Source organism: Pholcus phalangioides, unplaced genomic scaffold, assembly GCF_987345545.1.
Source record: "Pholcus phalangioides strain wild (caught in Gottingen) unplaced genomic scaffold, Ppha-v1.0 ptg000022l_1, whole genome shotgun sequence".
Classification (NCBI taxonomy): Eukaryota; Metazoa; Arthropoda; class Arachnida; order Araneae; family Pholcidae; genus Pholcus; species Pholcus phalangioides.
Window position 1 is genome coordinate 42,285,886 of NW_028301615.1, and position 25,779 is coordinate 42,311,664.

Sequence of the window (25,779 nt, forward strand, 5' to 3'; positions counted from 1 at the left end):
ATTTCAATTACAAACTCATCCTTTGGTCTCAAACAATGCCATTCCTTTGAATGTCTTTGCTATTCCTGAATTTTGATTTTATAAACTAATTGCTCAGGTCTGTAGAAGTGATTAACGGCTGTGTAATGCATGTAATCATTTTTAAATTTTTGTTTGTTGCTTCCAAAAGAATGGAGGTAAATAGTTTGAACTTTTTAAAGATCTAATTTGTGTTTTCAATCTGCAGTCAGTTCTATGTCATCGATTGGGGGACCTAATTCTAATGCTCATTCCTGTTGTTTCCAGAGGAGAGGGTATGTTCATCACTTTTTTTATTATTTCAATTACAAACTCATCCTTTGGTCTCAAACAATGCCATTCCTTTGAATGTCTTTGCTATTCCTGAATTTTGATTTTATAAACTAATTGCTCAGGTCTGTAGAAGTGATTAACGGCTGTGTAATGCATGTAATCATTTTTAAATTTTTGTTTGTTGCTTCCAAAAGAATGGAGGTAAATAGTTTGAACTTTTTAAAGATCTAATTTGTGTTTTCAATCTGCAGTCAGTTCTATGTCATCGATTGGGGGACCTAATTCTAATGCTCATTCCTGTTGTTTCCAGAGGAGAGGGTATGTTCATCACTTTTTTTATTATTTCAATTACAAACTCATCCTTTGGTCTCAAACAATGCCATTCCTCTGAATGTCTTTGCTATTCTTGAATTTTGATTTTATAAACTAATTGTTCAGATCTGTAGAAGTAATTAACGGCCGTGTAATGCATGTAATCATTTTTAAATTTTTGTTTGTTGCTTCCAAAAGAATGGAGGTAAATAGTTTGAACTTTTTAAAGATCTAATTTGTGTTTTCAATCTGCAGTCAGTTCTATGTCATCGATTGGGGGACCTAATTCTAATGCTCATTCCTGTTGTTTCCATAGGAGAGGGTATGTTCATCACTTTTTTTATTATTTCAATTACAAACTCATTCTTTGGTCTCAAACAATGCCATTCCTCTGAATGTCTTTGCTATTCTTGAATTTTGGTTTTATGAACTAATTGTTCAGATCTGTAGAAGTGATTAACGGCTGTGTAATGCATGTAATCATTTTTAAATTTTTGTTTGTTGCTTCCAAAAGAATGGAGGTAAATAGTTTGAACTTTTTAAAGATCTAATTTGTGTTTTCAATCTGCAGTCAGTTCTATGTCATCGATTGGGGGACCTAATTCTAATGTTCATTCCTGTTGTTTCCAGAGGAGAGGGTATGTTCATCACTTTTTTTATTATTTCAATTACAAACTCATCCTTTGGTCTCAAACAATGCCATTCCTTTGAATGTCTTTGCTATTCTTGAATTTTGATTTTATAAACTAATTGCTCAGGTCTGTAGAAGTGATTAACGGCTGTGTAATGCATGTAATCATTTTTAAATTTTTGTTTGTTGCTTACAAAAGAATGGAGGTAAATGGTTTGAACTTTTTAATGATCTAATTTGTGTTTTCAATCTGCAGTCAGTTCTATGTCATCGATTGGGGGACCTAATTCTAATGCTCATTCCTGTTGTTTCCAGAGGAGAGGGTATGTTCATCACTTTTTTTATTATTTCAATTACAAACTCATCCTTTGGTCTCAAACAATGCCATTCCTTTGAATGTCTTTGCTATTCTTGAATTTTGATTTTATAAACTAATTGCTCAGGTCTGTAGAAGTGATTAACGGCTGTGTAATGCATGTAATCATTTTTAAATTTTTGTTTGTTGCTTCCAAAAGAATGGAGGTAAATAGTTTGAACTTTTTAAAGATCTAATTTTGTGTTTTCAATCTGCAGTCAGTTCTATGTCATCGATTGGGGGACCTAATTCTAATGCTCATTCCTGTTGTTTCCAGAGGAGAGGGTATGTTCATCACTTTTTTTATTATTTCAATTACAAACTCATCCTTTGGTGTCAAGCAATGCCATTCCTTTGAATGTCTTTGCTATTCTTGAATTTTCGTTTTATGAACTAATTGTTCAGATCTGTAGAAGTGATTAACGGCTGTGTAATGCATGTAATCATTTTTAAATTTTTGTTTGTTGATTCCAAAAGAATGGAGGTAAATAGTTTGAACTTTTTAAAGATCTAATTTGTGTTTTCAATCTGCAGTCAGTTCTATGTCATCGATTGTGGGACCTAATTCTAATGCTCATTCCTGTTGTTTCCAGAGGAGAGGGTATGTTCATCACTTTTTTTATTATTTCAATTACAAACTCATCCTTTGGTCTCAAACAATGCCATTCCTTTGAATGTCTTTGCTATTCCTGAATTTTGATTTTATAAACTAATTGCTCAGGTCTGTAGAAGTGATTAACGGCTGTGTAATGCATGTAATCATTTTTAAATTTTTGTTTGTTGCTTCCAAAAGAATGGAGGTAAATAGTTTGAACTTTTTAAAGATCTAATTTGTGTTTTCAATCTGCAGTCAGTTCTATGTCATCGATTGTGGGACCTAATTCTAATGCTCATTCCTGTTGTTTCCAGAGGAGAGGGTATGTTCATCACTTTTTTTATTATTTCAATTACAAACTCATCCTTTGGTCTCAAACAATGCCATTCCTTTGAATGTCTTTGCTATTCTTGAATTTTGATTTTATAAACTAATTGCTCAGGTCTGTAGAAGTGATTAACGGCTGTGTAATGCATGTAATCATTTTTAAATTTTTGTTTGTTGCTTACAAAAGAATGGAGGTAAATGGTTTGAACTTTTTAATGATCTAATTTGTGTTTTCAATCTGCAGTCAGTTCTATGTCATCGATTGGGGGACCTAATTCTAATGCTCATTCCTGTTGTTTCCAGAGGAGAGGGTATGTTCATCACTTTTTTTATTATTTCAATTACAAACTCATCCTTTGGTCTCAAACAATGCCATTCCTTTGAATGTCTTTGCTATTCTTGAATTTTGATTTTATAAACTAATTGCTCAGGTCTGTAGAAGTGATTAACGGCTGTGTAATGCATGTAATCATTTTTAAATTTTTGTTTGTTGCTTCCAAAAGAATGGAGGTAAATAGTTTGAACTTTTTAAAGATCTAATTTGTGTTTTCAATCTGCAGTCAGTTCTATGTCATCGATTGTGGGACCTAATTCTAATGCTCATTCCTGTTGTTTCCAGAGGAGAGGGTATGTTCATCACTTTTTTTATTATTTCAATTACAAACTCATCCTTTGGTCTCAAACAATGCCATTCCTTTGAATGTCTTTGCTATTCCTGAATTTTGATTTTATAAACTAATTGCTCAGGTCTGTAGAAGTGATTAACGGCTGTGTAATGCATGTAATCATTTTTAAATTTTTGTTTGTTGCTTCCAAAAGAATGGAGGTAAATAGTTTGAACTTTTTAAAGATCTAATTTGTGTTTTCAATCTGCAGTCAGTTCTATGTCATCGATTGGGGGACCTAATTCTAATGCTCATTCCTGTTGTTTCCAGAGGAGAGGGTATGTTCATCACTTTTTTTATTATTTCAATTACAAACTCATCCTTTGGTCTCAAACAATGCCATTCCTTTGAATGTCTTTGCTATTCTTGAATTTTGATTTTATAAACTAATTGCTCAGGTCTGTAGAAGTGATTAACGGCTGTGTAATGCATGTAATCATTTTTAAATTTTTGTTTGTTGCTTACAAAAGAATGGAGGTAAATGGTTTGAACTTTTTAATGATCTAATTTGTGTTTTCAATCTGCAGTCAGTTCTATGTCATCGATTGGGGGACCTAATTCTAATGCTCATTCCTGTTGTTTCCAGAGGAGAGGGTATGTTCATCACTTTTTTTATTATTTCAATTACAAACTCATCCTTTGGTCTCAAACAATGCCATTCCTTTGAATGTCTTTGCTATTCTTGAATTTTGATTTTATAAACTAATTGCTCAGGTCTGTAGAAGTGATTAACGGCTGTGTAATGCATGTAATCATTTTTAAATTTTTGTTTGTTGCTTACAAAAGAATGGAGGTAAATAGTTTGAACTTTTTAATGATCTAATTTGTGTTTTCAATCTGCAGTCAGTTCTATGTCATCGATTGGGGGACCTAATTCTAATGCTCATTCCTGTTGTTTCCAGAGGAGAGGGTATGTTCATCACTTTTTTTATTATTTCAATTACAAACTCATCCTTTGGTCTCAAACAATGCCATTCCTTTGAATGTCTTTGCTATTCTTGAATTTTGATTTTATAAACTAATTGCTCAGGTCTGTAGAAGTGATTAACGGCTGTGTAATGCATGTAATCATTTTTAAATTTTTGTTTGTTGCTTCCAAAAGAATGGAGGTAAATAGTTTGAACTTTTTAAAGATCTAATTTTGTGTTTTCAATCTGCAGTCAGTTCCATGTCATCGATTGGGGGACCTAATTCTAATGCTCATTCCTGTTGTTTCCAGAGGAGAGGGTATGTTCATCACTTTTTTTATTATTTCAATTACAAACTTGGTCTCAAACAATGCCATTGCTTTGAATGTCTTTGCTATTCTTGAATTTTGATTTTATAAACTAATTGTTCAGATCTGTAGAAGTAATTAACGGCCGTGTAATGCATGTAATCATTTTTAAATTTTTGTTTGTTGCTTCCAAAAGAATGGAGGTAAATAGTTTGAACTTTTTAAAGATCTAATTTGTGTTTTCAATCTGCAGTCAGTTCTATGTCATCGATTGGGGGACCTAATTCTAATGCTCATTCCTGTTGTTTCCATAGGAGAGGGTATGTTCATCACTTTTTTTATTATTTCAATTACAAACTCATTCTTTGGTCTCAAACAATGCCATTCCTCTGAATGTCTTTGCTATTCTTGAATTTTGGTTTTATGAACTAATTGTTCAGATCTGTAGAAGTGATTAACGGCTGTGTAATGCATGTAATCATTTTTAAATTTTTGTTTGTTGCTTCCAAAAGAATGGAGGTAAATAGTTTGAACTTTTTAAAGATCTAATTTGTGTTTTCAATCTGCAGTCAGTTCTATGTCATCGATTGGGGGAACCTCATTCTAATGCTCATTCCTGTTGTTTCCAGAGGAGAGGGTATGTTCATCACTTTTTTTATTATTTCAATTACAAACTCATCCTTTGGTCTCAAACAATGCCATTCCTTTGAATGTCTTTGCTATTCCTGAATTTTGATTTTATAAACTAATTGCTCAGGTCTGTAGAAGTGATTAACGGCTGTGTAATGCATGTAATCATTTTTAAATTTTTGTTTGTTGCTTCCAAAAGAATGGAGGTAAATAGTTTGAACTTTTTAAAGATCTAATTTGTGTTTTCAATCTGCAGTCAGTTCTATGTCATCGATTGGGGGACCTAATTCTAATGCTCATTCCTGTTGTTTCCAGAGGAGAGGGTATGTTCATCACTTTTTTTATTATTTCAATTACAAACTCATCCTTTGGTCTCAAACAATGCCATTCCTTTGAATGTCTTTGCTATTCTTGAATTTTGATTTTATAAACTAATTGCTCAGGTCTGTAGAAGTGATTAACGGCTGTGTAATGCATGTAATCATTTTTAAATTTTTGTTTGTTGCTTACAAAAGAATGGAGGTAAATGGTTTGAACTTTTTAATGATCTAATTTGTGTTTTCAATCTGCAGTCAGTTCTATGTCATCGATTGGGGGACCTAATTCTAATGCTCATTCCTGTTGTTTCCAGAGGAGAGGGTATGTTCATCACTTTTTTTATTATTTCAATTACAAACTCATCCTTTGGTCTCAAACAATGCCATTCCTTTGAATGTCTTTGCTATTCTTGAATTTTGATTTTATAAACTAATTGCTCAGGTCTGTAGAAGTGATTAACGGCTGTGTAATGCATGTAATCATTTTTAAATTTTTGTTTGTTGCTTCCAAAAGAATGGAGGTAAATAGTTTGAACTTTTTAAAGATCTAATTTTGTGTTTTCAATCTGCAGTCAGTTCTATGTCATCGATTGGGGGACCTAATTCTAATGCTCATTCCTGTTGTTTCCAGAGGAGAGGGTATGTTCATCACTTTTTTTATTATTTCAATTACAAACTCATCCTTTGGTGTCAAGCAATGCCATTCCTTTGAATGTCTTTGCTATTCTTGAATTTTCGTTTTATGAACTAATTGTTCAGATCTGTAGAAGTGATTAACGGCTGTGTAATGCATGTAATCATTTTTAAATTTTTGTTTGTTGATTCCAAAAGAATGGAGGTAAATAGTTTGAACTTTTTAAAGATCTAATTTGTGTTTTCAATCTGCAGTCAGTTCTATGTCATCGATTGTGGGACCTAATTCTAATGCTCATTCCTGTTGTTTCCAGAGGAGAGGGTATGTTCATCACTTTTTTTATTATTTCAATTACAAACTCATCCTTTGGTCTCAAACAATGCCATTCCTTTGAATGTCTTTGCTATTCCTGAATTTTGATTTTATAAACTAATTGCTCAGGTCTGTAGAAGTGATTAACGGCTGTGTAATGCATGTAATCATTTTTAAATTTTTGTTTGTTGCTTCCAAAAGAATGGAGGTAAATAGTTTGAACTTTTTAAAGATCTAATTTGTGTTTTCAATCTGCAGTCAGTTCTATGTCATCGATTGGGGGACCTAATTCTAATGCTCATTCCTGTTGTTTCCAGAGGAGAGGGTATGTTCATCACTTTTTTTATTATTTCAATTACAAACTCATCCTTTGGTCTCAAACAATGCCATTCCTTTGAATGTCTTTGCTATTCTTGAATTTTGATTTTATAAACTAATTGCTCAGGTCTGTAGAAGTGATTAACGGCTGTGTAATGCATGTAATCATTTTTAAATTTTTGTTTGTTGCTTACAAAAGAATGGAGGTAAATGGTTTGAACTTTTTAATGATCTAATTTGTGTTTTCAATCTGCAGTCAGTTCTATGTCATCGATTGGGGGACCTAATTCTAATGCTCATTCCTGTTGTTTCCAGAGGAGAGGGTATGTTCATCACTTTTTTTATTATTTCAATTACAAACTCATCCTTTGGTCTCAAACAATGCCATTCCTTTGAATGTCTTTGCTATTCTTGAATTTTGATTTTATAAACTAATTGCTCAGGTCTGTAGAAGTGATTAACGGCTGTGTAATGCATGTAATCATTTTTAAATTTTTGTTTGTTGCTTCCAAAAGAATGGAGGTAAATAGTTTGAACTTTTTAAAGATCTAATTTGTGTTTTCAATCTGCAGTCAGTTCTATGTCATCGATTGTGGGACCTAATTCTAATGCTCATTCCTGTTGTTTCCAGAGGAGAGGGTATGTTCATCACTTTTTTTATTATTTCAATTACAAACTCATCCTTTGGTCTCAAACAATGCCATTCCTTTGAATGTCTTTGCTATTCCTGAATTTTGATTTTATAAACTAATTGCTCAGGTCTGTAGAAGTGATTAACGGCTGTGTAATGCATGTAATCATTTTTAAATTTTTGTTTGTTGCTTCCAAAAGAATGGAGGTAAATAGTTTGAACTTTTTAAAGATCTAATTTGTGTTTTCAATCTGCAGTCAGTTCTATGTCATCGATTGGGGGACCTAATTCTAATGCTCATTCCTGTTGTTTCCAGAGGAGAGGGTATGTTCATCACTTTTTTTATTATTTCAATTACAAACTCATCCTTTGGTCTCAAACAATGCCATTCCTTTGAATGTCTTTGCTATTCTTGAATTTTGATTTTATAAACTAATTGCTCAGGTCTGTAGAAGTGATTAACGGCTGTGTAATGCATGTAATCATTTTTAAATTTTTGTTTGTTGCTTACAAAAGAATGGAGGTAAATGGTTTGAACTTTTTAATGATCTAATTTGTGTTTTCAATCTGCAGTCAGTTCTATGTCATCGATTGGGGTACCTAATTCTAATGCTCATTCCTGTTGTTTCCAGAGGAGAGGGTATGTTCATCACTTTTTTTATTATTTCAATTACAAACTCATCCTTTCGTCTCAAACAATGCCATTCCTTTGAATGTCTTTGCTATTCTTGAATTTTGATTTTATAAACTAATTGCTCAGGTCTGTAGAAGTGATTAACGGCTGTGTAATGCATGTAATCATTTTTAAATTTTTGTTTGTTGCTTCCAAAAGAATGGAGGTAAATAGTTTGAACTTTTTAAAGATCTAATTTGTGTTTTCAATCTGCAGTCAGTTCTATGTCATCGATTGTGGGACCTAATTCTAATGCTCATTCCTGTTGTTTCCAGAGGAGAGGGTATGTTCATCACTTTTTTTATTATTTCAATTACAAACTCATCCTTTGGTCTCAAACAATGCCATTCCTTTGAATGTCTTTGCTATTCCTGAATTTTGATTTTATAAACTAATTGCTCAGGTCTGTAGAAGTGATTAACGGCTGTGTAATGCATGTAATCATTTTTAAATTTTTGTTTGTTGCTTCCAAAAGAATGGAGGTAAATAGTTTGAACTTTTTAAAGATCTAATTTGTGTTTTCAATCTGCAGTCAGTTCTATGTCATCGATTGGGGGACCTAATTCTAATGCTCATTCCTGTTGTTTCCAGAGGAGAGGGTATGTTCATCACTTTTTTTATTATTTCAATTACAAACTCATCCTTTGGTGTCAAACAATGTCATTCCTTTGAATGTCTTTGCTATTCTTGAATTTTGGTTTTATGAACTAATTGTTCAGGTCTGTAGAAGTGATTAACGGCTGTGTAATGCATGTAATCATTTTTAAATTTTTGTTTGTTGCTTCCAAAAGAATGGAGGTAAATAGTTTGAACTTTTTAAAGATCTAATTTGTGTTTTCAATCTGCAGTCAGTTCTATGTCATCGATTGGGGGACCTAATTCTAATGCTCATTCCTGTTGTTTCCAGAGGAGAGGGTATGTTCATCACTTTTTTTATTATTTCAATTACAAACTCATCCTTTCGTCTCAAACAATGCCATTCCTTTGAATGTCTTTGCTATTCTTGAATTTTGATTTTATAAACTAATTGCTCAGGTCTGTAGAAGTGATTAACGGCTGTGTAATGCATGTAATCATTTTTAAATTTTTGTTTGTTGCTTCCAAAAGAATGGAGGTAAATAGTTTGAACTTTTTAAAGATCTAATTTGTGTTTTCAATCTGCAGTCAGTTCTATGTCATCGATTGTGGGACCTAATTCTAATGCTCATTCCTGTTGTTTCCAGAGGAGAGGGTATGTTCATCACTTTTTTTATTATTTCAATTACAAACTCATCCTTTGGTCTCAAACAATGCCATTCCTTTGAATGTCTTTGCTATTCCTGAATTTTGATTTTATAAACTAATTGCTCAGGTCTGTAGAAGTGATTAACGGCTGTGTAATGCATGTAATCATTTTTAAATTTTTGTTTGTTGCTTCCAAAAGAATGGAGGTAAATAGTTTGAACTTTTTAAAGATCTAATTTGTGTTTTCAATCTGCAGTCAGTTCTATGTCATCGATTGGGGGACCTAATTCTAATGCTCATTCCTGTTGTTTCCAGAGGAGAGGGTATGTTCATCACTTTTTTTATTATTTCAATTACAAACTCATCCTTTGGTCTCAAACAATGCCATTCCTTTGAATGTCTTTGCTATTCCTGAATTTTGATTTTATAAACTAATTGCTCAGGTCTGTAGAAGTGATTAACGGCTGTGTAATGCATGTAATCATTTTTAAATTTTTGTTTGTTGCTTCCAAAAGAATGGAGGTAAATAGTTTGAACTTTTTAAAGATCTAATTTGTGTTTTCAATCTGCAGTCAGTTCTATGTCATCGATTGGGGGACCTAATTCTAATGCTCATTCCTGTTGTTTCCAGAGGAGAGGGTATGTTCATCACTTTTTTTATTATTTCAATTACAAACTCATCCTTTGGTCTCAAACAATGCCATTCCTTTGAATGTCTTTGCTATTCTTGAATTTTGATTTTATAAACTAATTGCTCAGGTCTGTAGAAGTGATTAACGGCTGTGTAATGCATGTAATCATTTTTAAATTTTTGTTTGTTGCTTACAAAAGAATGGAGGTAAATGGTTTGAACTTTTTAATGATCTAATTTGTGTTTTCAATCTGCAGTCAGTTCTATGTCATCGATTGGGGGACCTAATTCTAATGCTCATTCCTGTTGTTTCCAGAGGAGAGGGTATGTTCATCACTTTTTTTATTATTTCAATTACAAACTCATCCTTTGGTCTCAAACAATGCCATTCCTTTGAATGTCTTTGCTATTCTTGAATTTTGATTTTATAAACTAATTGCTCAGGTCTGTAGAAGTGATTAACGGCTGTGTAATGCATGTAATCATTTTTAAATTTTTGTTTGTTGCTTCCAAAAGAATGGAGGTAAATAGTTTGAACTTTTTAAAGATCTAATTTTGTGTTTTCAATCTGCAGTCAGTTCTATGTCATCGATTGGGGGACCTAATTCTAATGCTCATTCCTGTTGTTTCCAGAGGAGAGGGTATGTTCATCACTTTTTTTATTATTTCAATTACAAACTCATCCTTTGGTGTCAAGCAATGCCATTCCTTTGAATGTCTTTGCTATTCTTGAATTTTCGTTTTATGAACTAATTGTTCAGATCTGTAGAAGTGATTAACGGCTGTGTAATGCATGTAATCATTTTTAAATTTTTGTTTGTTGATTCCAAAAGAATGGAGGTAAATAGTTTGAACTTTTTAAAGATCTAATTTGTGTTTTCAATCTGCAGTCAGTTCTATGTCATCGATTGTGGGACCTAATTCTAATGCTCATTCCTGTTGTTTCCAGAGGAGAGGGTATGTTCATCACTTTTTTTATTATTTCAATTACAAACTCATCCTTTGGTCTCAAACAATGCCATTCCTTTGAATGTCTTTGCTATTCCTGAATTTTGATTTTATAAACTAATTGCTCAGGTCTGTAGAAGTGATTAACGGCTGTGTAATGCATGTAATCATTTTTAAATTTTTGTTTGTTGCTTCCAAAAGAATGGAGGTAAATAGTTTGAACTTTTTAAAGATCTAATTTGTGTTTTCAATCTGCAGTCAGTTCTATGTCATCGATTGGGGGACCTAATTCTAATGCTCATTCCTGTTGTTTCCAGAGGAGAGGGTATGTTCATCACTTTTTTTATTATTTCAATTACAAACTCATCCTTTGGTCTCAAACAATGCCATTCCTTTGAATGTCTTTGCTATTCTTGAATTTTGATTTTATAAACTAATTGCTCAGGTCTGTAGAAGTGATTAACGGCTGTGTAATGCATGTAATCATTTTTAAATTTTTGTTTGTTGCTTACAAAAGAATGGAGGTAAATGGTTTGAACTTTTTAATGATCTAATTTGTGTTTTCAATCTGCAGTCAGTTCTATGTCATCGATTGGGGGACCTAATTCTAATGCTCATTCCTGTTGTTTCCAGAGGAGAGGGTATGTTCATCACTTTTTTTATTATTTCAATTACAAACTCATCCTTTGGTCTCAAACAATGCCATTCCTTTGAATGTCTTTGCTATTCTTGAATTTTGATTTTATAAACTAATTGCTCAGGTCTGTAGAAGTGATTAACGGCTGTGTAATGCATGTAATCATTTTTAAATTTTTGTTTGTTGCTTCCAAAAGAATGGAGGTAAATAGTTTGAACTTTTTAAAGATCTAATTTGTGTTTTCAATCTGCAGTCAGTTCTATGTCATCGATTGTGGGACCTAATTCTAATGCTCATTCCTGTTGTTTCCAGAGGAGAGGGTATGTTCATCACTTTTTTTATTATTTCAATTACAAACTCATCCTTTGGTCTCAAACAATGCCATTCCTTTGAATGTCTTTGCTATTCCTGAATTTTGATTTTATAAACTAATTGCTCAGGTCTGTAGAAGTGATTAACGGCTGTGTAATGCATGTAATCATTTTTAAATTTTTGTTTGTTGCTTCCAAAAGAATGGAGGTAAATAGTTTGAACTTTTTAAAGATCTAATTTGTGTTTTCAATCTGCAGTCAGTTCTATGTCATCGATTGGGGGACCTAATTCTAATGCTCATTCCTGTTGTTTCCAGAGGAGAGGGTATGTTCATCACTTTTTTTATTATTTCAATTACAAACTCATCCTTTGGTCTCAAACAATGCCATTCCTTTGAATGTCTTTGCTATTCTTGAATTTTGATTTTATAAACTAATTGCTCAGGTCTGTAGAAGTGATTAACGGCTGTGTAATGCATGTAATCATTTTTAAATTTTTGTTTGTTGCTTACAAAAGAATGGAGGTAAATGGTTTGAACTTTTTAATGATCTAATTTGTGTTTTCAATCTGCAGTCAGTTCTATGTCATCGATTGGGGTACCTAATTCTAATGCTCATTCCTGTTGTTTCCAGAGGAGAGGGTATGTTCATCACTTTTTTTATTATTTCAATTACAAACTCATCCTTTCGTCTCAAACAATGCCATTCCTTTGAATGTCTTTGCTATTCTTGAATTTTGATTTTATAAACTAATTGCTCAGGTCTGTAGAAGTGATTAACGGCTGTGTAATGCATGTAATCATTTTTAAATTTTTGTTTGTTGCTTCCAAAAGAATGGAGGTAAATAGTTTGAACTTTTTAAAGATCTAATTTGTGTTTTCAATCTGCAGTCAGTTCTATGTCATCGATTGTGGGACCTAATTCTAATGCTCATTCCTGTTGTTTCCAGAGGAGAGGGTATGTTCATCACTTTTTTTATTATTTCAATTACAAACTCATCCTTTGGTCTCAAACAATGCCATTCCTTTGAATGTCTTTGCTATTCCTGAATTTTGATTTTATAAACTAATTGCTCAGGTCTGTAGAAGTGATTAACGGCTGTGTAATGCATGTAATCATTTTTAAATTTTTGTTTGTTGCTTCCAAAAGAATGGAGGTAAATAGTTTGAACTTTTTAAAGATCTAATTTGTGTTTTCAATCTGCAGTCAGTTCTATGTCATCGATTGGGGGACCTAATTCTAATGCTCATTCCTGTTGTTTCCAGAGGAGAGGGTATGTTCATCACTTTTTTTATTATTTCAATTACAAACTCATCCTTTGGTGTCAAACAATGTCATTCCTTTGAATGTCTTTGCTATTCTTGAATTTTGGTTTTATGAACTAATTGTTCAGATCTGTAGAAGTGATTAACGGCTGTGTAATGCATGTAATCATTTTTAAATTTTTGTTTGTTGCTTCCAAAAGAATGGAGGTAAATAGTTTGAACTTTTTAAAGATCTAATTTGTGTTTTCAATCTGCAGTCAGTTCTGTGTCATTGATTGGGGTACCTAATTCTAATGCTCATTCCTGTTGTTTCCAGAGGAGATGGTATGTTTATCACTTTTATTATTTCAATTTAATAATTGTGTTTCAATTTTTGAGGAGGGGAATTATCACAGGTTATGTACAGCAAATGGAGGGGGGGGGGGAGATTTGTCCACCTACTATGCCAATATTAAAACTTTTTGAAGGGGGTGAGATTGCCTTTGTAATTTAATGTTCTGTACAGTATATCATAATTTTAAGATAAACCAATTTCCTTTCGTCTTTTTAAGAAGAAGAGTGTTGGATGCATCTCTTGGTTGTCTCTCTCTCCAGTTGGGCTTATTGGATACAGATTCCGTTGATGTGATTTGGTCAATTCAAAGAATAGATAGAATAGATCCATGTAAAGGTGACTCGTGAAACAGGTTAAGTTCTGGTGATGAAACGATTCCCTGTGATCTACATTAGTGGTTCTTAACTTTTTTTTCCATCCCGCACCCACTTGGATAATGAATTTTCAATTGGTTATAAAATTTAATTTTTTGTAATTACATTAATCATTCATTAATTAATTTTTATCAGTTTTTTACATACGTACATATAATTTAGTTCCTTTTTGGCATTGTTAATAGTTCAATTTGGTTTCTTCTCCTCTTTAAAAATTACTTCATTGCTAAACTAAAAATATTTTTTAACGTCACGAAACTTGAATGCAAAAGATTCATTGTTCCAAACTTATTGATCCCAGCCAGAACAACGATAAACATATTTTTGTTTGACACGTGATTAAATTTTTTCTCAAGCATGACAATAACAGGCTGTATGAATGTAAGCAAAGCAAAATACTTTGAGTATTTAATGGTATTTTTTCCCTTTGTAAAAGTGACTAACTTTTTATAACTTGACACAAAATTCACATGAGACATTTTTGCCATGTTGGTTTAAACCTTGGGTTTAAGAATTTGGTTTTTTTCAAAAAATCAAATAAAAGTAGCCTAAATATAATTTTTTCCTTGAAAATATCATATTGATTCATTATTAGCCAAAACTTTTCATTTTTACCACATTTTATATGCTTGGGCTACATTCTGATGGTATTTCTTTAAATGACATAAGATTAATAAGTGTTTTGTTTTCAAAAAGTCTCATAAAAGTGGCCAGAATATATATATTTTTTCATATGAAGTTTCTTAGTTATTTAAAGTTATATACAAAACCCAAAATTTTTCATTCTTACATTTTCTAACCTTTTAGCTGCATTCTGATGCTCTATCTTTAGCAAATTCATGAATAAGGATTGCATCACACATCTAAATGTAGTGGTGTATTATCTCACAGGTTTCTTTTCCCCTTCACAAAGAAGCAGCAACAGTAGTGACACCATCATGCAGGGGCAGGTGGTCCTATAATCCAATAGACATCAGCTGTCCATAAAGGACAAAGACTAGTGTACTAGTAGTTACATTACCTCACATATACATTTTAATTTTCTTTCCCATAAGAAGTAGCACATCTCCTACTGTATATCTTCCAGTCTTAATATTGGATAGTTGTTTTTTTACACTTTCACATGTTGTAAGCCCAGTTAATCAAGGTTCTACTGTATAATAATAACAGATTTATGAAAAATAATCAGCTATATACAGGGTGATTATAATTTGAAGTTTTGATTCCAAAACTATTAAAAAAGAACTACTGGTCAGAATGACTTGAAAATTTGCATACATACATACTCCTGAAACAATGGAAGTTTCTTTCGCAAAAGGAAAAAAAACGTGCGAGTAGTGAAAAATGTGCAAGTAGATGGTGCTGTACTTGGCCAGCAGTATAATCTATTTTGTGCAACCACATCATTTCGGCACTCCCACAGTATCAGTGTGTGGATAGAACAACTTCTATCAAGATTCACATAGCAATACCAGCAAAGCAGCTGCTGAAGACCCATTTTATAGGATGCACCTTAACCCTTGCAACTTCTGGCTGTGGGGGTACCTGAAAATGTCATAAACAGTGGTCAGATTGCAAACTTTGGTGAATTGCATTCTCCCGCACATCCCCTATATCTTAGAAGTTCCTTAGGAATATTAACCTGGGGGCACGTTGTAATTTTATAAAGCTGAATTGCAAGTGCATCCACATCATGGCCATGGCATACTGTGATCTGTTGTTGAACAGAAATTCTTGTGCTTTCAACCTCATAGCCAGAACACGGTGAACAACATATTTAACAATTCTTAAGTACGCTGTAGTTATTTGTTCAATTACTTCGTTTCTTGTGATGTTTCCATGAATTATGAAATCGTGTAATGTTATAATTAAGTTATCATTTTGTCATGGCTGGCTATCGTTCCCATTCTGCGTGCAAATTTCCCACATGTTAGATGATGTCATTAATTTTACATTTTTAAGTATTTTTTCCCCTTTACTTAATATTCATGGAGGAATATTACAGGAATATTCATGGAGGAATATTACAGGAATATTCATGGAGGAATATTACAGGAATATTCATGTCAATTTTCAAGTCATTCTGACAATCGTTCTTTTTTACAGTGTTTTGAAATCAGAACCTTAGTTATAATCACCCTGTATATCATAAATCATCGTTTATTAATCTGCATTATTTATGCTTCATTAAATACATTATATTCACCTAATTTTTATTATAGTTTTGTAAAATAGCTTCCTAATTAAACATACTGAAAGTAACTGGAGAAAACATCTTTATATTATATGATTAACATTAAAAGAATTTTCAAACACAAACAAAGTAATCCATTGAGTAAAGCAAAAAATAATTAAATTGCAAAAGTTGGTTTTTGTTAAAATATAAGAAATATTTATTGATTTAATTAATATGGGAATAGTGTTAATTGCATTAATAAACATTTTATTTTAATGTAATAATAATTGTTAGAAGTTTGAATGATTTTTCAGAAATTTTATTGTTTTTAATGTTAACACTATTTGAAACAAAAAAAACTGGTTTAAACAAAAAACCCAGATTTTTGTTTATTTAAAAAAAAACAGGTTTTTTTACCAACCTTGCTATGTAGTCTACTTATACACTTGTTACCGTTTTCATCTAATTTAAACATGTAATAAATTGTAGTCAGTTACCAGCATGATCTTGCTGTGTTTTGATTTTCTCCCCCACTACTTTTCTTTCACTTGACACAGTCACTATAGGAGGCTCTGGAACCACTGGATCGAGAGCTGGCTTTTACACTCTGTAGGTATGACAGGTTCAGTAATTCAAAAAAATAATAATTCATGAATTTTGATTGTACGAATTTATTATAAGTCTAGAAATGAGCATCAACTGCATTAATGTATGTGATAATTTTTAAACTTTTGAGTAAGGTTGTTTTTTAATTTTTTGTTAGTTGCTTCCAAAAGAATGGAGGCGAATTGTTAGAACTTTTCAATGATATAATTCTTGTTTTCAGTAATTGAAATTGAGTAGCTGGGTCGAGGATGTTATTTCTAGTCAGTTCCATGTCATCGATTGCAGTACCTAATTCTGATGCTTATGCCTATTGTTTCCAAAGAAGAAGGTGTGTTCATTACTTTTAATATTATTTTAATTTATGAATTGTGTTTCGGGTGGGGATCACAGAGGTGTATAGTGAATGGTTGAAGGAGTTATTCATGTCTGTCCTTCCAGCTATTATGCAGATAATAAAAGCTTCTTATTTTCAATTTGAATCTTTTGAACAGAATTTTATACCAAAAAAAAAAAATTCTATTGTTGTAAAAATATCCATTCAATTTTCCAAAGGATTTTTATGGAACAAATACAGTAAAACCCTTTTTTTTAACACGCGAGACAAAAAAGTCGATCGCAAAAAAGGAGTAACCACATAAGAGGGGGTTTCTGTTGAAACCATCATTATACAGTAATGTCAATAACTGAAATTTTTCTTTGTTTGTAAATAAACGGAATTCTGACAATATAAAATGCGTTTCAACATTAAAATACATAATTATTACAAAGATACGAAATTAAAATTACAAAAGAACTATTACACAGTCTATATAATACCTAATTTACATCTTTTGGAAAAACTGATCAATCTATGTTTTGCTGGGTCAATCTATGTTTTGCTGGGTTAATCTATGTTTTGCTTTCCAATTCTTTCTAACTTTGCCCACATGCTACCCATGGGCCAGCTGTTGACTCCACTGGTATATATCATTTGCCAAAAATTGCCATAATTTTTGGAAATTTTTACTCCATTCTTCGCACACTTCATCATTGTTATCAGCATATTCACCGCACAATTTCTTAAATTCAACTTTGAGATGCGCACAAAAACAATCCAACCAGCCATCTGAAGCTGATGAGACTGAGTTCTTCTGCAGCTTCTCGAGATTTTTATTTTGAATCGGATCGGAAACAGGTAAATTCTTGTTTTTTTTTGCTGAAGCAAACCAATCGTATAGACTACACAACTAAAGACTTGACAAAATTCATATAATTGATTTTAATTGAGGAGGATATCATCTATATGATACCAAATAATACATATGTAGTAGATTGCAATTAATTATTCTGCCGAAGCAGAAATTATATTGTTTTTAAGATTATTTGGGGATGTATGTGGGCCATTTATAGGTTTATTAATCGTTAATTTGCTTAGTTTTAGGATTCAACAAGTAGAGTAGTCATTAAAAAATTCTGCTTGGTAGAAGAAAAAAAAAAATTGTCTTTACTACTTCATGGTCTTGATGGTAACTAACATTCATCATTTAAAATTATGGTGCACATTTTGTGTATAAGTGAAACAACAGTTTGCTTAACAAAGCAGTTGGATACATAGGCCTTTTCTAAATTTGGTGATTCTGATGATATCCAATAGCATTCTGTATTTTTCGGGCAGTCTTCTGTATTTTTCGGGCATGCAGAAGCATAAACAATGTTTCCAATGATCAGCAAAGAGCTAGAAATGAAAGTCTTCGTTTGTCAAAAACTATTACACGGGCATTGAACAGTAAAATGTAAATAAATCACTTTATAAAAAGAATGGACAATGCAGTAAACCGGTTCACCTTAACTTATTTACATCAGACCTTTTAATTTACACATTCTGCACTGTGCTTTTTAAAGTAGTTTTGAAGGAGCATCATTCTTGAAAAATTTACACGTCGTCATAATTTGCTGTGTGCATTAATGAAGAAAGTTGACAGACTGGACTATGGAAGACTCCAAAAAAAAAAAAAAATGTAATTTATATTGTGCGGAGAGACAGAAAAGGTTTATCTGTGGTTGCTAGTACACTGTTTTGGCCAAAAATTGGTTTTGCAACCAAGTCATTTCTGTCATTTTGCTTTGCCCCGAGTCAATCTTACAGGAGACTGAATAGTGCTATAAAAAATAAATTTTACAATAAAAAAAAAATAGGCATAGCATAAAAATAAATTATTGTGCTATGATTATGTCGTGTAAGGGGTACCCTCCCCCGTCCTTCTTCTTAGCCCTGCCGATAGTCAATTCATTGTTTATTGCTAGTCACCACCTTTCCCTAAAATATGAGAATATTTATCTTCACTCAAAATTAGAGAAGTTGGCTAAATTAGTAAAATTATCTGAAGTTTCTTTTCTTCTCTGAGGTTTGATTAGTTATCAGGGCTCCCACTCATCCTACTTTTCCTACTTTTTGGTAAAATGTCCTACTTTTGTCCTACTTACTAGTTTTTGTCCTACTTTTTCTACTTTTTTGCCAAATCCTATCGACAAAATTTGTGTAACTGATTTTAATTGAGCAGGAAATCATTGATATATTGCCAAATATTACAAATATTGAAGAATGCAATTAATGATTCTGCCAAAGCAGAAATTTTATCATTTTTAAGGTTATTTGGGAGGGGGGGGGTGTATGGGGACCATTTGATTGATTAATTTTTCATTTGCTTAGTTTGAGGGTTCAACAAGTATAGTAGTCATTAAAAACTTCTGTCTGGATGGGAAAAATAATTTTGTATTTATTACTTCGTGGTCTTGGACAGTAACTAACATTCAAAATTACGGTGCAAATAAGTGAAACAACAGTTTGCATTTCAAAGCAGTTGGATACATAGGCCTATTCTAGGTTTGGTGATTGAATCACCAGGGCTGATTGATTCTGGTGCTACCCAATAGCATTCAGTTGTCTTCTGTATTTTTAAGGCAAGAAGAGGTATAAACAATATTTACAATGCTCAGCAAAGAGCTAGAATTGGAAGTGCTTCATTTGTCAAAAATGATTACACTGGCATTGAACAGTAAAATGTGAACAAATCCCTTTAAAAAATGATGTACAACGCAGTAAAACAGGTTCACCTTGCCTTATTTACATCGGATCTTGTAATTTACACATTTTGCATTGTGCTTGTGAAAGTGGTCTCGAAGGAGCGACATTCTTAAAAAACGTACGTCTTCAAAATTTGCTGTGCCTTGTCGAAGAGAGTTGACAAGCCCTGCACTTAGGAAGACTCCAAGAATGTAATATATATGAGAAGAGACAGCAAAGAATTATCTGTGGTTGCTAGTACACTGTTTTGGCCAAAAATTGGTTTTGTAACCAAGCCATTTATCATTTTGCTTTGGCTTGAGTCAATCTTATAGGAAACTGAAATAGTGCTATGAAAAAAAAGGTAATTCGAAATTAAAATTTTTTTTTTGAAAAAAATTTTTTAGGGATTTTTTTCCATTATGCTATGATTATGTTGTCTAATTTTGAGTGGGAGCCCTGTTAGTTATAGTTACTTTGGAAATTTATTTATCTCAACACAAATTTTTTTTTAAATATTTCTTGAGAGGTATAGACGTTAGTGCAAAAATCATCATTTTTTTCCCCAAAAACGTTTTAAACAACCTCCCTCCTCCCATTCCTTAAAATTTCACTATTAATGAATGAAATTTTCTCATCATATTTGTACATCGCTGCAGCCTATACGATGTCCTTTTTTTCTCTGAAACTAGTGAAAATAGCATCTGCAGATTACACAAAGGAAAATACGTTTGTTTTGTTTAATTCTTATTTAAGATTCACATCAATGTAACAGAAAAACAGCTAGAAATTACTAATTTTTAGATGCTGAAAAAAATCTTACAACTTGAAAACTAATGATGTATCGAAAATAAAATTGAAAGTTTCACTAGGATCACACCAGATTTTCTTCCCCATCAAACTTGTATTGAAATTTTTGACCTCTCCTGAAAGGTGGTTGGCGGGTCTTGTCAAGTAATCCGAATTCTTGATGAAGAAATTTTTCTGTGTTGATTTGTGATTGTGACCTTGCATCTTGAAATTCCATTATTAATTGGCTGACCACTCCAAAGCAGGGCTGTCACAAAATATCCTCTCGAAAGTGTTACCCCCACTCCCCGTTTAGGAATTTGAAGTATCAACAGTAACAAAATTATTCTCTCACCGATACTTAACACTTTTTTGGCATTTAAACAGCGGCCAATAGACCACCCTCATTAAAGTCATAAAAAACGGGGCACTACAATCGATTTTTGATTTTGACCACCAACATAGCTGTATCAGGCTTTCTATTGTTTTGTTCTAAAGTGATAGTTATCAACCTACCCCACTCTTGAAGGAAAGGCAGTTTTGTCGACTATGGCACAGCCCTAAATGTGATCAGTTTCGAAAAAATACTTCCATCTATTTTCATACAAAGCTGAGCTTAACCTTTAACTGTTCTACATCTCTCCTTCGAATAACAATAAGAGACCACCTAATCTGCTCTTGAAAAATCTTGCATTTCTTTCAGATGTTCACGAAATACTGTGCACGAAAGGGCCAGATTGTAGGAATGGGGGAAAGGAAGAGGTGTCAACTCTTTTGGTAAAAAAAAGTAATGTGGAGGGTGTTTGTGTGTAAAGTAATTTGGTAAAAAAAAAGTAAAATAAACGAATAAAATATTGTCTTTATAATGTAATAAAAATATTTCAATTACCAGTTTTTTAATATTTATTTAGATAGATTGAATAATTAAAATTCAATATCAATTCAAATTACCAATAATTTTATTTTCTGCAACTTTATTTATAATTATCATAGCTGCCAAGTCTCCCGAATTTTATCTTCATCGCTCGATCTCCCGAAAATTTCTTAAATCTCCCAAATTTTTACGAAAATCACAAAAATCCCTAATTGTCCCTAAAAATTCCCTACTTCATTAAAAAAATCCCCGCTTATGAAAACAATCCCTAAGGAATTTCTTGTGGGGCATGAAGCCTCTTTTTTTTCCCTTTCGAAATGACGTCACATGTCGTAAATGGGGAAATTCCCTTTTTAAGGAAGTTTTACAAACCCTCTAATGGTAACAAGAAAGTTGTTTGTCTTATCGTGCAGGGAAATGGCTTAGCAGCCAATAGTCCTGGATAATAATTGAAGATTATGGTGATGCACATGTGGTCAAAATTTCTTTTGTTGAAGTTGCGTACGTGCGATATAACAAAGCATGAATAATGATAAGTAAAAACATATTTAATCAATTTTAAAGATACTTATTCCGATGAATTTCCTTTCATCAAACGTTCCAGAAGAGGGCTGACTTTTCCTTTTTGTACAAGTTGTGTTACGGACATAAACATCGGTCATGGAAAGACTGCCATCATCAGTCGTGAAGTTAAAAAAAACATCAAGCAAGTGTCACAAAAAGTCAGTGTTCTTCAAAAATTGACGGTGTTTTCCTTCATCTTCCGATGATTTTGGGGTCATTCGCGGAGAATGTTTGTTCACAGCGTTTCTGATTGAACACAATATTTATTTTTTACATCATTGAAGTTTTGGCCTCCAATTTCACTTGTTTTTTGCGTAGAAATTTCATTCCCAAGGGTTTAACTTCTATGTGTGTAAAATCCCTATTTTAATTGGACTTGTTTTTGAGTAGGGATTTTATTCCCTACGGTTCAACTTTTATGTTTGGAAAATCCCTATTTTATTTGGAAAAATCCCTATTGTATTTATTAGGTAGTGGTTTTAGCATAAAATACGGGTGTGCGCGAAAATCTCCCGAATTTTCATTTTCAAAAGTTGGCAGCTATGAATTATGATGAATTTCAAGAAGATTAATATCCGGCGAAATTATTATTCGTCCCATCCCCAATCCATATATTTTTTTCATATGCCTATTTCTAATGAGATGTGAAGCAGGGTGTGCTCAGTCATTCAATTGGTATTTTAAGATATTTATACTGTACATGAATAAAAAAGGAAATGGAATCTGTCATAAGTAAGAATGGGAGAGACTAATAATATATTGTCTTACTAATACAAGTTTGAAGTAATTACTGAGTCTTTTTTTCTTTAAATATCAAAATAATTTTGACCATGATTAATTAAATTATCTTGTCTCTGAAACAGATGCATGATTGAATGAGATTAACAGATTATTATATTGATAAAAGTGTATAGATATGCGATTGAACTTACTATTAAAGTTGCTGCTTGGTTTTGTACACCCACACATTTTACAAACTCTCCTTTGGTCCTGAACAATGTCATTCCTTTGAATGTCTTTGCCATTCATGAATTTTGATTTTACGAACTAACTGTTCAGGTCTGTAGAAGTAATTACAGACTGGGTAATGCATGTGATCATTTTTAAATTTTTGTGAGTGGCTTTACTTCCAAAAGAATGGAGGTAAATAGTTTTAACTTCTCAATGATTTTCTAATTTGTGTTTTCAATCTCTAGTCAGTTTCATGTCATCGATTGTGGCACCTAATTCTGCTCACTCCTATTGTTTACAAATGCAAAATTACTTTTACTGTCCCCAGTGTATGTGATGACGAAATTCCAAGGGAATTTGTTATTGAAATTTTCATAGTATCATTTGAAAGCTATTTTTTTATGACGGTGTGTTCATCACTTTTAATATTATTTGAACTTGACAATTGTGTTTTTATGTTTCAGGAAAGGGGGTATCACAGAGGTTATGTATAACAAATGGTGAAGGAGGGGGGTGTCCACTTCTACCATTCTTCCTATGCCAATAATAAAACTTTTGGAACGGGGTGATCACCTCTTTGCAATTTAATGTTCTGTGCAGTATATCCTAATATGAACTAATCAGCAGATGAACTAATTTCTTTTCATCTTTTTAGGAAGAAGAGTGTTGGGCGTATCTCTTGGTTTTACTATCTTCTACAATTTTTTCTCTGCTACTTCAAACAGAACCCTTATTGGGACTGAGGATGAAGGTTGAAATCGCAGCTGGCTGGAGTGTGTTGCTCATGTAAGTTGGCAACAATGTGCAAGTTCCTCATCTAAGTTTTCTGCAATTTCTGTGTTACCCATCTTAGTTGATTGCAGTTACTTGAATTGCTCATCTCAGTTGGCTACAATGTGTGAGATCTTCATCTTAAGTTTTCTGCAATTTGTGTGTTACCCATCTTAGTTGATTGCAGTTACTTGAATTGCTCATCTCAGTTGGCTACAATGTGTGAGATCTTCATCTTAAGTTTTCTGCAATTTGTGTGGTACCCATCTTAGTTGATTGCAGTTACTTGAATTGCTCATCTCAGTTGGCTACAATGTGTGAGATCTTCATCTTAAGTTTTCTGCAATTTGTGTGTTCCCATCTTAGTTGATTGCAGTTACTTGAATTGCTCATCTCAGTTGGCTACAATGTGTGAGATCTTCATCTTAAGTTTTCTGCAATTTGTGTGTTACCCATCTTAGCTGGCTGCAATTACTCCAGTTGCTCAGCTCAGTTAGCTGCAGTGTGTATGTTATGCTATGAATTTTTCTGGTTTATGTTTCTGTGAAGTTATGAGACTTTGCATTAAGTGAATACTCATTCAATTGAAATACTTATGCAGCAAATAGTTAGCTAAGATGTGATGACAGGTAAGTTTTGCTTAATACTTTGTTGGTTGAAAACTGATGGTTTGCTCCCAAATAAATTTTTTAGCTTTCATTTTGTATTTATTCAAGTGAATACAGACTGTAAATCAGTTGTCTGGCCAATTTTGCTTCAGTTAGGTATGCTTCATGAAAATGATTATTTTTCTTTTGGAGCATTTTTTCACATAATTGCACAAACATTCTCACCCCCTACATGATAAATGTGTTTTTCATTACTTTTTCAGCTCCAGTGATAACATAATGCAATATAAGTACTTGGATATAATCAATTTTAACGAAAGATAATCATAAAGCAATAATTCATAATTGTATATATTCACTCTTTTTCAAAAAAAAATATATATATATATCGATTACCAAACCTTTCAAAAATTGCAGTGCATTCTTTTAGACTTGAACATGAGTGTTTGTAGCTATTCAGAATTTTTTTGATTTTCTATTTGTACCATGCAGTTGTAGAGGGTCCATTATTTCGAAGTTGTCTAGCTTCTTTTTTTCATGAGTTTCATACCAAGTTTCTAGTAATGATTTGAGTTTTTTTTAAATATAAAGTTAGTTTGTGGTGTTTTTCACAGGATTAGTTTCTTTTTGTTTCGTCTTTTTTTCCCTTTCATCATGAAAATTGTGTTTTTTTTGCTTATTTTGTCTTGTATCTTATCTATCATTTGTTGGTTTTTTTGAGGTTCTTTTCATATTGTTTCTGAGATTGGGGGAAAAAAAATTCTGAATGGCTTTCAAACAATTATGGCAAAATGAACCATAGCATATACAGGTCTCCCAATTGTTATAATTTTTTTGAAATGTTCTACTTTCTAGATTTTATTCTACTTTTTTTACCAAAATTTGTGTAATTGATTTTTATTGGGGGGGGGAATCATTGGTATATATAGCCAAATATTATAAATGTTGTAGGTTGCAAGTAATAATTCTGTTAAAGTAGAAATTATATAGTTTTTAAGGTTATTTGGGGGGCGGATGTATTATGTATGTGGATTATTTTGTTTATAAATTTTTCTTTTACTTAGTTTGAGGGTTCAACAAGTAAAGTAGGCATTAAAAACTTGAGTGAGAATAAGAATATAAACAGCTATTTGTTGTAATACAGAAAGGCAAAGAATAATACAAACAATAAAGTTCCTCAAATAAATATTAAAAATATGTAGGTACAGACATGCAAGGAAGAAAAAAAAAAGGCAGGAGAACTTCCATACCTGAGCAAGTATTTTTTGCATCGAAAGGTCTCTTGAAATTATTATGTAAGGTTTGAGATTGAAATTATTTGCTCACACATTTAATTTTAAAAGTTTGAAATAATTGAAATGTGAATGATCAATTTGATGGTTGGAAAAAATTGTTTAAACATGGATGTTTTAATTTTGAAAGTGTAAAATAATTAAAGTATGAGTGTTTTATTTCAGTTATAGATCTTTAAAATTATTTGACCTGGGACATTTTAATTTTAAAAAAGTAAAATTATTCAAACATGAATGTTCTGATTTTTAAAGTTGAAATTAATTATTTTATTATTATTTAGAATTATGAAATATTTATTTTAATTTCAATTTAATTTGATTTTAATATATTAATCTAAAATATTGAAGAAAATAAAGGAGATTGGTTCAATCCAATTTCCATGATTCATCGCTTAACATTTACAAACAAAATTTTCTTTCTGTCCTCCTTGGTTCTTATTTAGCTTGATTAATTTTTGATACCATTATTATTTG

General features: G+C 32.1%; 1 long non-coding RNA gene across 10 annotated transcripts in view; it reads left to right on the forward strand.

The window, feature by feature from the left end:
* LOC149070458 (uncharacterized) overlaps positions 1-25,516 on the forward strand; it is a 52,446-nt gene extending 26,930 nt beyond the window's left edge. For 2 of the 10 annotated variants that reach the window (XR_016195065.1, XR_016195069.1), the window contains exons 4-6: positions 13,475-13,609; positions 16,634-16,741; positions 23,290-25,516. This is a non-coding gene — a long non-coding RNA (uncharacterized LOC149070458). Of the gene's footprint in view, positions 1-13,179; positions 13,248-13,474; positions 13,610-16,191; positions 16,421-16,633; positions 16,742-23,289 lie in introns of those variants that run through there. The other 8 variants (XR_016195070.1, XR_016195071.1, XR_016195075.1 and 5 more) reach the window with 8 other exon arrangements.
* Positions 25,517-25,779: the final 263 nt, after the last annotated feature.